Below are 15,417 nucleotides of genomic sequence, written 5' to 3' on the forward strand. Positions count from 1 at the left end.
TTGTTTGTTGTGATTTGATGTGTGTTGGAAATAGAAATAGAGGAATGGTAGTGTGACTGAGGACTTGAGAGTCCCCACTCGACATGGATTCCAGGTGGTAGTGAACTGACAGGTTCAAAAACTAAGGGTCACTATCCTGGAGGCACCCCAGGAGTTCGATTTTGCCACAGCTGGAAGACGTTCCCAGGCTGCCGTGGTGAACCCTATTTCTTTTAATTGGAGATCTTTGTTTTGAGATTTTTGTTTTTCCTTTTGTGTAAGTGTGTAGGTGTGTGTTGGCTTTATTTTCTTGAACTCTACTTTCTTCACTTCCTTTGTCCCCTTCCATTTTTACCTCATCTATTCCTTTGATTTTCTATTTCTCCCATTATGGATCAGCAGCAAACCACCCCTTTGTCTCTTACTCTGGACCACTGGTCAGAAGTAAGGACTCATGCACAAAATCATTCCCTGGTCATCAAGAAAGGAAAGTGACAAACCACCTGTGCAGCAGAGTAGCCCACTTTTAAAGTTGGATGGCCAGCTAGGGGGCCATTCTATTGTGATTTGACTCTCAAGGCTAAAAGTGTTAAGAAATGCATTTGTTGGGAATGTTCCAGTGTGGCGCCATTGTCAGTCTGTTGTCAGTCTGTCTGGTTTTTGTCTGTGGTTCTGTGTTCCGTGTTTTCTTTGTCTGATTTAAACATGGAGGAAAACTCTAGAAAAAAAAATGGCACCTCTCCTTAGGCCAAAAATTGTGTGTTAAGCTGGCTTTGTTATTCTAGGGACATGGCAGAGGGTGCTGGAGATCGTAACCCCAGATTTCTCAATGGCCATTGGGGATAAATATTCGTGGAGAATTTCTGGTCTTTGCAATCACTCAGCTTTCCTGCCATGTGTTAGTTAAGGCCAGAAAAATAATGAACATGTGACTAAAGAAAGAAGCGAGGCTAACTGGTCGCTTTTTGGCTGAAAAAAAAAAGTGCTTTTTTTAAACTCCCCAGCCTGGAGTTTATTTGAAGAAAAGGAATTCACCCAGCCCCCCCAGGGCAACGGCTATTGTCCTCCCAGAATCACCTGGCTGGGAAATGTGGGTGTAGACAAAGTAATTCCAGTGGGTCCTTTACATATCAAAGAAGAATTTAGTTCATGGTTTGGAAGTCAGAAAGAAAGAAAAAAAAATTTTGAGCTTTTAAATTTCTGACTTAGAAGTTTCTTAAAAGGAACAATTGGGTGAAAAATGTTGCAAATTATTGTGGTTGGCCTTTTTAAACAATATTGTTAATTTTGTGAATGCATGTTATTGTTACAATATCTCAATTCTATGTCAAATTTATCTCACCAAACTTAATGGTGGGTTTTAAGGTAGCTTTGATGTGAAAATCTGGATGGTACTAGGTTGTGAATACCTAAAGAAAAGGGAATCAATAAAATCTGGTCCCACTAGGTGCAAAAATATTCAGCAAAGTAATTCCAAATTGGCAGCACACAATTTAAAGCTCTGTTCCTAGGGCCCTAATGCTGCGTTCTAGGCTGTAAATTTGAAAAGCTGGTCCTTAAGAAAAGGCTGGCTCTGAGTTGGGTGCACATGGCAGTTTTTAGCAGCAAAATCAGTCCCAAAGATGAGTGGAGAAGAAGTTAAAAAAGAAGGGATGGAGCCGGAAAAATAGCATGAAGGTAGGGCATTTGCCTTGCATGCAGAAAGGAAAGTGGTTGAATGCAGAAAGTTTAAGGATGTGCAAAAAAAAAATTAAAAATATGTACTAGAAAAAATCTGTATAATCAAACTAAATGATTATTATTGATATGCCTTTAGGTTAACATAAAAGAAGTGTAAATGTTTTTAAGCATGTTATAGTGTTTTCATGCTATTGAGTGAAGAATGGGGTAATAAGAAATCTTATAAACATCTAAAAATAATAATAATAAAAGCTAGTTTTAAGAAAAATTGTCAAGAATTTAAAAGAATCATTAAGGTTCAGTTTTAAAGTTTTTGAAAATTGGTGATTGTTAATTATAAATTCTTTAAAAGTCTAAAGCTGCCAGAAGTAGTGAGCATTCTCCTGGTATTCAGAATTAATTTGTGTAACGTTAATTGCTGTTGCCTTCTGCCTATAAACCAAGGCCAGAAGACTAAGTAAACTTCTATTTTTATATGGTAAAGTAATATTTGCCTTTTCTCTTTTCCTAGAATCTTTCAGTACCATTATATGTCATAGCATCATGTTGCTTTGCACAAGATACAAGCAGATGACTTTCCTCTCTGCATGAGGAGTGATCCCCATGCAGACAGGAAATCTTAAAATTAGTGAGGGGACCCCAAAGCCCTCCTTCAGAGGAATAATTGGAGTTGAGGTGGTGTGACAAGCAGGCACCCTTAAGCATTTGGCTGTAAAGACTGGAGAGATACCAAGATAAATGGCCTGAGTAAGGAAATAGGAAATTTCTTAGAAGATTCTGAAGCAGCACTAACTGGTCACAGCCTGTGGCCCTGCTCTCACCCTCCACCCTCAGTCTCAAGAGAAGAGGAATCAAGGTCAGTCTCTTCCAAATATGAAGAGAAGTGAAACAGAAAGGCCACCTCTGGAAGTTCCTGCAAGAGGGTGAAATGCCCACAGCCATCCTCAAGATCATCACGCTAAACTGACCAACTCATCAGCCAAACCTGAGTGACTGTGACATGATATACCTGCTGTGTCTACAACCTATTCTCAGAAAAGCTCTGTAAGTAGTGGGGGGTGCCCCAGATGGAGATTTCTCCAACATTGCTGTATATTGTGCAAAAGGAAAAAGCCAAAAGTTATTCAAATATCTGGCAAGGTAAAGGTAAAAAGAAAAATCATTTTGGTAGCTAATTAAAATTCTAGTGGGCCTAACTTAAAACCCACTTCTTTGAAGTAACTTATATAAAAATGTTCTTACTAGTTTTACTAGACCAGATCATAATTTGAAAATGCAAGCATTAGTCTGACTAAAGTAACTCAAAGCTGTGTTTATTAATAATATTATGATGCTTTAATTACTGGTGTTTAATTTGTGCTATCATTACAGACAATAAGGACAGCTATGCCATTCAAGTTGTTCCATTAACTGTGCCAGGGCCTGATTGGGTTAAGTAATATTCCCCTACTTAATTAATCTGATCCTTTTCAGGTGTTAAGACTGCAGATGTAAACCAGTTAACTGCTCATTTAGGAAAATATGAGATGTCACCCTATCTAAAATTGAAACTACAGTCCCTTGCCAGCCTGAAGTAGCTACAAAAAATTGATCTTCGATCACGTTCCCTTTAATGACTTCTAAGGTGATGAAATCTCTAGGAAAAATATGAAGCAGAATGGTCATCAGTAAAAGCTACCAGGGAAATATGGGAAACGAAAGGCCACAGAAATTTATACGCCATGTTGACAATTAAAAATAACATGCCTATCTATCCCAGAGGTTAAAGCAGGTAGCAAAAATAAACCAACCCTAACATTTAACAAAGATGGGTAGTATAAGGAAAGGAGCAAAAATTATGCTTTCCTTGGCAATGTTAAGAATAAGAAAATTATTGCTATATATGAAATTTCTTCATTTCTGTCTGACCCAGTACAGAAAAGGCAACTGTAGTTTAGGGCTCTATTGTTCTCTCTACCCCAACAGCCCTTTAAGTTGCAGAATTAAAGAAAAGAAAGCAGAAACCTCCTTATCTTCGTGGTGAAATTCACAGCCTGAATAAGAAGAAAGCCCTGATGATCCAGCTAAGTCAGCTCATAGGATCAGAACAGAAGGCAGACAGTCCTGGTGTTCCTACAGCAGTGACCATAACTGCACAGCAACTAGCAAGAATGACACCGTCTTACCCAGACTATGGATAGGGGGGTTGTGGGCCTGGGCACTGGGGGAGCAGGGCTAGCAATATCAATAGACAGGTATGACAGGCTCTCGCAATAGTTAATTTTAGATGTGAAGATGTTATGTAAACCTATTAGTGATCTGCAGGATCAGCTCAACTCCTTGGCTGAAGTGGTATTACAAAACAGGTGAAGGTTAGATTTAAACTTGGCAGAGAAAGGAGGGCTTTGCGTGGCTTGACAACAGAATGTTGTTTCTATACTAACAAATCTGGAGTAGTGTAAGACAGAATTAGACACCATCAAAAGGAGCTGGCCAAAAGAAAAGAGAGCTATTAGACAGTCCCTTATGGTCTTTATGGGGTGGATTTTCCCCTATTTAATACTCCTTCTGGGTCCCCTTTTAGGCCTCCTACTCCTGGTAGCCATCGGGCCATGCATAATCAATCGCCTCACTACATTTATTCGGGCTCAGGTTGGAGAAGTCAAGCTCATGGTATTATGCCAACAGTACCAAGAATTAGCTCACACAGGCAATTCTGACCAGAAATATCAGGAGATGGAGGCCCTCATCACAATGGCTTCTAGGATTAGAAGCCTTACTACAAGAAGTGGGGATTGAAAAGGGAAGTCAACAATTAGTTACATCAGCCCCCACTGCTGTAGCTCATGGAACTTAAAGGTCAGGTTGTATCTAACCCTTTTTGCCCTTATAAGGAACTTATACTACCTCAGCAGATGTTATGCCCTTATAAGGAAATCATCTCTACCCCTTCTCCCCTCTTCTCTTCTTATGGTATATAAGAATGAACAAAGAAAGCTATGTGGTCCTTTGCCTCTGTTCGGTTCTGGACGGGCACTGGACCCTGGCCAGCCAGAATAAAGCACCCACTTGAGATTTTGCCTGAGTGATTGTCTCTTCATTTCTCTGTGTCGGAGCAGCATCTGGACTACCGAACCTTTTACATCCGAGCAGCATCTGGATTACCGAACCTTTTATACCCATTTATAATGAAAAGTTAATTAATCCAAAGGGAAAAAAAACACAATTGTAAGTAATTTTGCATATTGTTTGTTCTCATTTAGGAGCATTATCGATTAATATTTTTGTTAAATATCCTTATAACAATTTTAGTCAATTATCAATTTTTATCACAGGTTAATTTTAAGCATACAATGATTTTAAACATATAATGTTCAAAGGAAAGGAAAAACATGTTTCACAGAGAGGCACAATAGTTTCTAATGTTTACCAAAACAGGTTCAATAGAAGTATAGTGCAGAAAGTAAAGAACTTGCTTTGCATAGTTATAATTGCAATCTTGGTTTAAATCTCCCTTACTTTATACGACACTCTGAGCACAATCAAAGTTTATTCCTAAGCACAAAACCGTAATAGCCCTGGAACACCACTGGATCTGGTTCACCCCTGCGAAACCTAAAAGAAAATATATTATTTATGATTTTTCCCAGATATTTTATGCAACTTATCTGGTAAATATTGACATACAAGATTCATGTTCACATATTCAGCTATATTCCCTTATCAGCATAATTTATATCCCGCACATACACATACTCAGATACATACACAATTACAAATAGAAAAGGGTGGATGTGGTGCCAGCAAGATAGCATGAAGGTAGTGTGTTTGCCTTTCATGCAGAAGGTCGGTAATTCAAATCTCCGCATCCCATATGGTCCTCCGAGCCTACCAGGAGGAACCCCTGAGCGCTGCCAGGTGTGACCCTTCCAAAAAAAGAAGAAAAAAAGGTAAAGTATGGATGTGCTTAAAGTCCATACCTAAAATGTTTTGTTCAATCAGAGTCCAATTTCATTGTAAGCCAATCCCTTGAAAATAGTATTGAAATACTATTTGAAATGTCAACACTGATTTTGAGTAAAGTATCCTCAAGTATTCAGAATAAATCTCAGAACTTAAATTCCAGTTTCTTAGATACTGTCCATACATTCTTTAGCATAGCACTCTTCTCCTAGAGCATATCTGTCTCTTTGCCCTTTTTATCCCTATATCTGTATTCAGCCTGCCACTCTTGGTGTAATTTGCACTCATCATTTGGGTCATTTCAAGCATTGCTTACACAATTTGAAATATTCTGATATTTAGTGCAATGTAAAAATGTATTTTTTTCTAAATATACCTCTTTATATGTATTCAGAAAACTAATACTCTCTGAAGGACTATATAGCCAAGAGACAGAGAGCAGAGGGCTAATCTCAAGTAATAAAGTAAATCTGACTCCTCAAGCATAAAAGTTATTGATGCTTTTGAATAAGCGCACAATTTTGGATCATAATCCAATTTCTACCTCTTTTTATTTGATTCACTGAAAATGAGATATGTATTCCAATTGCGAGAAAAATAGCACCATTTGGCAAGGCTTTCTTACATCTGAAAAGACTACTCTAAGTATACTAGGATCTAGGCCGGAGAGATAGCATGGAGGCAAGGCATTTGCCTTTCATGCAGAAGGTCAGTGGTTCGAATCCTGGTGTCCCATAAGGTACCCTGAGCCTGCCAGGAGTGATTTCTGAGCATAGAGCCAGAAGTAACCCCTGAGCACTGCCAGGTGTGACCCAAAAACAAACAAACAAACAAACAAAAAATTATGTATACTAGGATAAATTTTTTGTATGTGACATCACAAGTATGAAAAGTTCAGTGTATTTGGGGAAATATAAAAGAATATGTATTTTAAGGTACAGGAATTAAACACACATCAAATAAATAGCCTTTCTCTATTTCATGTATTACTCATGGGTTTCCCTTAAATTAAAAAAAAAAAACGGTATTTGAATTAAATTTCCAAAAAGATACATAAAACTTTATAAAAATTTGAAAAATATTGATATTAAAATGTGAAGTTATTAAGTAGTTAAATTTGGTTTTTTATTTAATTTAAATTTTTAAAGCATTAGTTTATAACATGGCATAAATTTTGGGAGTACAGATCAAACCTCTTCTTTTTTTGTTTGTTTGTTTTTTGGGGGGAGGTCACACCCAGCACTACTGAGGGGATATACTCCTAGCTCTATGCTCAGAAATCGCTCCTGATGGGGCCAGAGAGATAGCATGAAGGTAAGGCGTTTGCCTTTCATGCAGAAGGTCAGTGGTTCAAATCCCAGCATCCCATATGGTACCCTGAGCCTGCCAGGAGCGTAGAGCCAGGAGTAACCCCTGATCCCTGCCAAGTGTGACCCAAAAGCAAACAAACAAACAAACAAACAAATCACTCCTGGCAGGCTAGGGAGACCATATGGGATGCTGGGATTTGAACCAACACCGTCCTTCTGTATGCAAGGCAAACGCCCTACCTCCATGTTACCTCTCCAGCCCCTTCTTTAAAAGTATATTATGATACCACTCTTTTTTCGTTTGTTTTTGGCCACACCCAGTGACGCTCAGGGGGTTACTCCTGGCTATGCATTCAGAAATCGCTTCCGGCTCCAGGGACCTTATGGGATACTGAGGGTTGAACCAAGGTCTGTCCTGGGTCAGCCACATGCTGAGCTAAAAAAAAAAAAAAAAAAAAGGCCCTACCACTGTGTTATTGCTCTGACCCCATGATGCCACTCTTACTATCACAGTTTCATTGTTATCCACCACATTTAAATGTCTCTCTTTGTCTATTTTTCCCACTACCCACCATTTTCCCTTTTTTAACTGTCTTTCTGTTAAACTTCAATCTTTTATTTTATTTTTCTTTATTTGCTCTAATTTGATTTGTACCCTGCTTTTGGAAAAATAATCATATAGTATTTGACTCAGTTTCTAGCTAAATTTACTTAAAATAATACTTGAAAGAGATTCAAGTATTGTACAATGAAAACTACTATGTTATGCACAATCTTTCTATATCTTTCATAATTTCACCTGACAAGATACTTATATTTACCCATTTATGAGTATAAGTTTTATCTCAAAGTTCATGGTCATACCAAGAATTATGTTCTTAATAGTTTCTTTTTCACTTATATATCTGCTAGATCATTATCCTACCACTAGTTAGTCCTGCCTGATTCTTAACATGCTGAGTTAAGATTGTATTAAGATACTAGTGATTATATCTCTATCACTTTTAAACCTCTTATTCTCTTTTTGACTAGAATCCCAGCACAACCTTATTAAACTTTTATCTGATTTTAATTTTTAATTCTGCACTTTTTTTCTGATATCATTATCATCATTGAACTACGATAATAATAAAAAGTAAACATGATTCTCAGTTTATTTTCTGCCTTCCTGCATAAAACCTTTTCTGCCCTTCTACTTAAAAATATTTTTATCTTTATACCAAAAAACTTACCACCATAAGAAATTACACCAATTAAATTTAATTTTAAAAAAGTCATTGACCACACTTCATCACCTTTTCTTTTTGCCATGCAAAAAGTAATTAACTCACAAAGTGATTAACAGTGATCTCCAACTTACAAATACAAGATCTTTATCGCTCTTCATTAATCTCCCCTTAGCTTTAATTAACTAAATAGGTTAGAACTAACACATAGTAAAAATTCTTAAAAAAAATATTTTTAAATTATTTTGCCTTTTCCTATTCATGCATCATCCTCAAAAACCCCGAAATAAGCCTAATCATTTTATCTCTATGCTTGTATCTAAAAAACAACAGACAAAATTTATTTTTTGGGGGGCCACACCCATTTGATGCTCAGGAGTTACTCCTGGCTAAGTGCTCAGAAATCACCCCTTGCTTGGAGGAACTATATGGGACACCGGGGGATCGAACTGCAGTCCTTTCTTGGCTAGCACTTGCAAGGCAGACACCTTACTCTACTGCCACTCTCCAGCCCCCAAAACCTTATTTCAAGGACCTTGATCTTATAGTCATTATTTTTTTTACCTCCTATCTTCACAATTTCTTTTGTTTTTATCAAATTTTCATCAGCATGCAAAAATGAGTTTGTTTTAAAAGCAAAGGAAAGCAAAGCAAAATAATAATTTCAATTAGTTACATATTTTCAGCTGTTCTGTCAATTTTCTATTTCTTTTAATAAATGTTTCTGAATATGAACTTAAAATCAATTTTTTACTTTTTTATAACTTATTTCAATGTCTATTTTCACTCATTCCATCCATATTTCTCTTAACAAGGTCAGCAAATGGGCTTCATACTGCCAAGTCCAACTAATACATTCCAAATTTTATCTAACTATCCACACACTCTGCATTACAATATTTCTGGGGAAACTGAGACCTTTCATGTGATAGGGCTAATGCCAAGATGGTAAAATAGGGAGAACCAGTATTTTCATTCTACAGTGATCACTTTAAAATCCATACCAAAACTTAAGAGTAATAATAGAAAATATACCCCAAACCCTAGAAATCAGAAAATGAATGAGAACCCTAGAGAAAAAATTCCACTGACAAGAGGACAATGATCTTGTGAGTGAGAAAAATACACCACAATCCACCTTACTGCATTTGGAAAAATCTTGAAAGCTACTCTCATGCTATGTACAACCTGATCTCAGTCAGTCATAGAGAATTCAAAATTATTAAATGTTGATTTACATGCTTTCAATCTAAAATAATACATAAATGTAGAGTCTAGATTTAAATTTTATATTTCAAAACATAAATACTTATAAGAAATAAAATTAAAAGTGAACTAGAACCTGATTAATAAAAAGACAGATACCAAAATCTATGAAGATAAAATCTCAAGACTAAAGAGAAAAAGATACCAAGAATCAAAAGATACCAAGAATTCACAGATAGTGAATTCACAGTGCACAGAGTGGCCAGATGAATCAGAACACATAACTGAATTATCTATTATTTAATATATACACATTTGAATTTTATACATAAACATAGTTTTGAATAAAATGTTGAAATGCCTATAAAAAGCAAAGATAGCCAAAGTTTCAGTAAATATACAATTCAAACTAAAAAAAGCAAGGTACAAATAGACTGTAGGAGATATTATGGTGATGAAAGAAATACACTAAGAATATTCATCACTCCTAAAAATATATAAAACAAAGGAACAAATGCCAAATTAAAAAACAGCTAATATGTCAGGGATATCTATATCAATCAAATGTAGCTATACTGTATTTTTAAAAACAAGATTCCCCCTTCATAATGATTCATTCTTTAATTTTTTAAAGAGATTTGGTAATAAACTCTTAAGTTTTTGTTCTCTAGTTCTTCAAATCCAATCCAACAGCAAAATATAATGTTGCTGCTAAAATATGGCACAGCTTCGCCCAATGTGCTTCTGCATTCCACCCCAGTCCTGACCTCCTTGCTTTCTCTAGCCCCATGTTAGGTTCATTTGTCAATATAGGGACTTTTCCGTTCCTCTATCAAACACAACCAGCATCACCTCCAACATTTTCCCCCAAGCTGGTTCCACCACTGGTCCTGACTTCCCCACTGTCTTGCTCCATCTCAGATTCATCTGCCAGGAGAGGGACTTTTTGGCCCCTCCTATCAACTTTCCTCTTCCCAGACTGCATGCACAAGAAAGACATTTCGATTTATATCAGATATCTCCAGGCCAATTGGTCCTAGCACTTCTTTCTCTTAGAAAATATACAACTCAAAACTCAGTTGAATGAATCAATGAAATACTTGCAAATATTTCTATGATACTCAGATAACATTGCAAGTTTAGAAAAATAACCTCTATAGCAGATATACCGCTAAGCACCTCTTATGCAATCAATTTAATAGATTACTTTCTTAAACAACCTGAATCTCAAGTATTCGAAACTACAAACTGCAAAAAATTATGGGAAATTGAGGAAGACAACTGCAATTGGGTATATGGAGAGAAACCCTGGCAATTTTCAAGCCAACTAAAATGCCTTATAGATGAGGACCTAAAAATAATAATTAATATTTTAGCAACAGAAATCAAGGAATAACTTTTTGGAAACTTAAGTAATCTATAGAGAACAATTAAATCAATTCAAAAAACTATTTCAAAAGATCAGAGAGTCCACACAAATGAGAGAACTAAATAAATGAAAAAGCATGTTAGCAAGCCATATAAGCAGAATCACACAGGTAGAAAAATGCATAAAACAAAGTTGAAGACAAATTACAAGCCAGAATTTATAAATAAGTCAAAAAAGAAACAAAACAATAGAAGAAATATAAGGTACTTAATCAACAAAGATAAGAGAAATAATTTCTAAAATATAGAAGTACCAGAAAGGGAGGTAAATGAAAAGGAGAAAAACAAATAGTAAGAGAGATAATATCAGAGAACTTCCCTACTCCCTGGAATGAGACTGCTGTATTAATCCAAGAGAAAAAAGTTGGTGCCAAATAAAATAGACTCTAACAGAACAATACCAAGACATTTAGTAATCCCATAGACAAAAACAAACAAACAACAACAAAAATAACAAGTACCCTCACTATTGATGAACTGCCTAGAAACTGGAAAACCTCCGATCCTCATGTACTGGCCTCATTTTCTTAAGCTCTCTGATCCATTCTATAAGGGTCAGTTCTTCAACTGTAACCTACAAATAAATCTCTAATGTCTGTCTGTATGTGTGTGTTAGTGTGTACATGGTGGACTCTATGTTTTTCTAATTTGTTTTATACATACTCCCTGCCTATTTGTATATATTTCTGATTATATATTATCCCTTATTCTCCCGCTATCTACTACCTTACAAATTCTCTTCTATCCTCTCACCATCTCAACCTGATCCATTATCGCCCCCTATTAACCCTCTTTGCCCTCAGTTCTTAACTACTCAATAAACAAAACCTTCCTTATACCTCAGCAAGCTGCCAGCCAATTCCCAACGCGAAAGGATACCTCACATCTCGCCATGACTTATACCAGGAAGAAGCTATAGCCACCACTTCCACAAACCCATTCTCTGTGGCCCTTTTTCTCCCACCTCCCCCCACCATGGACTGTTGCTTGTTATAATATTCAGCTCCCAAGAGATTCTCAGCTTGAGGACACTACCTGATCCCCAACTTCTGTGAACCATTTCTCATACTCCACAAAAATATGGTGCTGGGGCTGGCGAGGTGGCGCTTGCAAGCGCTAGCCAAGGAATGACCAAGGTTTGATCCCCCGGCATCCCATATGATCCCCCCAAGCCAGAGGCAATTTCTGAGCACTTAGCCAGGAGTAACCCCTGAGCATCAAATGGGGGTGGCCTGAAAAAACAAAACAAAAAAAAAGAATATGGTGCTGAATGAAATTGCTCTGGATTTATCACCCCCCCCACTATCTCAAAAGACATAAAGGGGATATCTATATTTCCTTTGTATGTTCTTGTATATACATTTACTTAATAGTTATAATTCTTAGTGTTTACTTCCATATGTAGAGTTAGCTTTCCTCGTCTCTTTTTTCGATCTGCTTAGTAGAAAATTCTAGTAGAACAGTCTTGGTTGGGATATGAGGTCATGTGAAAACAAGGTTATAGAGATTGGTTAGATTGTTAATTTTACTCCCATATGCACAAGGAGTATCATACATGCCTTTTTGCATAGGCACACTAAAATAGAGAAATCTTACATATAGAAAGATGTTCTTATCTCATAGGGATATAAAACCTTAAATTTTATAATGCAGTGCATCTTTCTTCCTGAAAATTTGTCATGGGACTTGACTTAGGCCTCAATTGATTGGACATCGACCTTCTAACCCCGAATCTCAGATCCCAACAGTGGAACCAGCACAGTTTTCTGCACCGACATCTGGAATCAAACATTCCCTGGGGGAGGCCTAAATGCTACCCTGGCAGAAACCTCCTCCAGGGTATGTTCATATGACACCCTAAAAATGAGAAAACAGCAACAACTTGCTCTAAGGGCAGGTTTCCCCGCCTCACCATTTAACAGTGAGATGAAATCAGAAGATGCTTAATGACACTTTGACTTAAGATCTTTGCAAACTTTGGCTTTGACTTAAGATCTGTGCAAAAAACAAAATTTCTAATTACAGAAGACTGACTACAACAACTTTGATTGAGTAGAACTTTTCCTGGGACTATAAGGAAAGACCTTGGGGTGGGACAATTAGAATGCCCAGAGCCTGTAGCTGGTCTTATGATAGTATGCTTTATTGGTAGAGACCCCCTATTTTTGTTTTAGTTTTTTTTAAGACATGGGTATTTCCTTACTAATTTCTCCAAGGTTACTTTACCTATGCAAAAATAAAATATGCCACACCTACAGGCCCCCTCTTTATTAATTTTATTCAGACCTTCTAGATAGAGGTGTCCACCTTTTTCATAGAACCTTGAAATATGAATCATTTTGTTTTACCCCATATTTCTTTGCCTTTCTACAAATTGAGAAAAAAAAAAGATAGATGGGGCTCAGAAGCCATGTGATCTCAAGTGCATTGGGTAGGGAAAAAATGGTCAGAACTAGCCACCCAAGTTAAAGTCAATGACAATAGAATCAAGAGACCTAAACTATAACAAGCTAAACACAGAATGGACCTGTTATACTGATAGACCCAGGGTTAAAAATTGAGGTACAGAATGCATGCTAGGAACTATGGTGGAGGAAGATCAACACTGGTGGAAAGAATGGTCCTAAGTCACTGTCTATATATGCCTGAAATACAACTATGAAGGACTTGTAATTTTTATTGGTCTCAAGAAAAAATTTTTTAAAATGAGAGAGAGAAAGATAACTGGACTCGTTTAAGCAGTAAAAGAGAAGAAAAATCTAACTTATAAAGGAAAGGACATAAGAATCAAATTAGTTATTCCATTTGAAAGAATCCAGGCAAGAAAAGAGTAAAATGGCATAGTCAAACTACTGAAAGAAAGAAACTTTCAACCTAGAGTCCACTACCTAACAAAACTCTCATTTATATGGGAGTGAGGAATAAAAACTTTCTCAGACAAAAAAAAAAAAAAAAAAAAAAAAAAACGAGCTCAAAACGTTCACACTAGCCAAGTGAACTCTAAATGAACTATTCAAAGATCATATATGTAAACCAAATACACAATTGTAATAGCTAAAAACCTACACAATATAATGGCACAACAACCCTTTATGTTAATAGTTCATTAAATGACAATAGCTAAATTGTCCCATCAAAAGGCACAAAGAGTTGGGTCAGGAAACAAAATCCAGTCATCTGCTAAATGTAAAATTTTAGAATAGACACAGGTTCAGAATCAAGGGATGTAAAACAATTATACAAGCCACTGGGGAAAAAAAGCTGGGACAACCATATTTATATCAGACCTAATTGCATTCAATCTCAATAAAGTACTTAGAGACAAGGATGGGAACTACTTATTGATCAGGGGAACAATAGACCAAGAAGACCTAAATCTTAGCAACATTTATGCACCAAATGTAGAGTTAGCAAAATATGTAAGACTTTTGTTTACAAACCTAGAGAAACATGGACAGAATAGTGATAGTAATGGGAGATTTTACATTGTGATTTACAAAGTCCTTCTTAGTTGGGTTTTATATGGACAATGAGTCAAAGCCTATCCCACCTCCAGTGTTGGCCACCCTCCACAATGTTCCTAGAGTGTAATCCAAACTCCACAAAGTACCCCCCAGGCTACCAATATAACAGGCCTGTTTAAAGTTTAGATTATTAAAATTTGGGTCTCTTATTTCCATTGTTATTGACTTTGGCTTGGATACTTAATTGTCTTTTTTTTTTATCTCCACCAATATACCTGAGGCCACTTGGCCCTGTCCCCCATCCTTTCTTCTTTTTTTTTCACCTTCTCAATTTTATAGAAAAATACAGAAATATGAGGTAAAACCAAATAATTCATATCCAAAGGTTCTATGAAAAAGGTGAGATTTCCTATCTGAAAGATAAAAAAGGGTGACATTTTCTTTTTATTTATTTTGCATAGGAGTAGCATAAGTTGGAGAAAATAAAAGGAAAAAACCTTTGGTCTAAATAAGAGGGTGTTCCTACCCATTAAGCATCTTGCTATAAGACCAACTACCTGCTCTGGGTATACTCTGATCTTAAAGACTTTCATCATGTACCCAGAAAAAGTTCTCCTAATTAATGGTGGTCAGTCAGGCTTCAGTAATTAGAGATTTTGGCTTTTGCATGGAACCTATGTTGAAGTCAGAGTATCATGGAGTGTATTCTGATTTCATCTCACTGTTGGGTGGTGAGGGAGGGAAACCCTTCCTGAAAGCAAGTTGTTGCTGTTTCAAGTTCTCAGGATTTTAAATGAAGTCACTCTGGAACAAGTTGATGCCAAGGCAGCATTAGGGCCTTCCCCAGTAGAAGTTTGATTCCTAGGGCTAGTGCAGAAAACAATGCCACTTCCAAAGATGGGATCCAAGGTTCAGTGTGAGAGGCCAATATCCAATCAATTGAATTCTAAGTCAAGTCACTATGATAAAAGTTCAGAGTGAAAGGCCCCCAGGCAATTAAAAATTTAGGACTTCCTTTCCCTATTCAATAACAAATTTGTAACCTAAGATTTCTTCATTTTCATGTGCCTACTCAAAAAGGAACAATAGCACAGAATACTACTGGTGCATATAGGGGTAAAAAATAACAAGCTAAGAGATCTTTATAGCCTAGTTCTAACATGAGCTCAGAACCAAGAGAAA

The sequence above is a fragment of the Suncus etruscus genome, chromosome 4 (assembly GCF_024139225.1).
Source record: "Suncus etruscus isolate mSunEtr1 chromosome 4, mSunEtr1.pri.cur, whole genome shotgun sequence".
Classification (NCBI taxonomy): Eukaryota; Metazoa; Chordata; class Mammalia; order Eulipotyphla; family Soricidae; genus Suncus; species Suncus etruscus.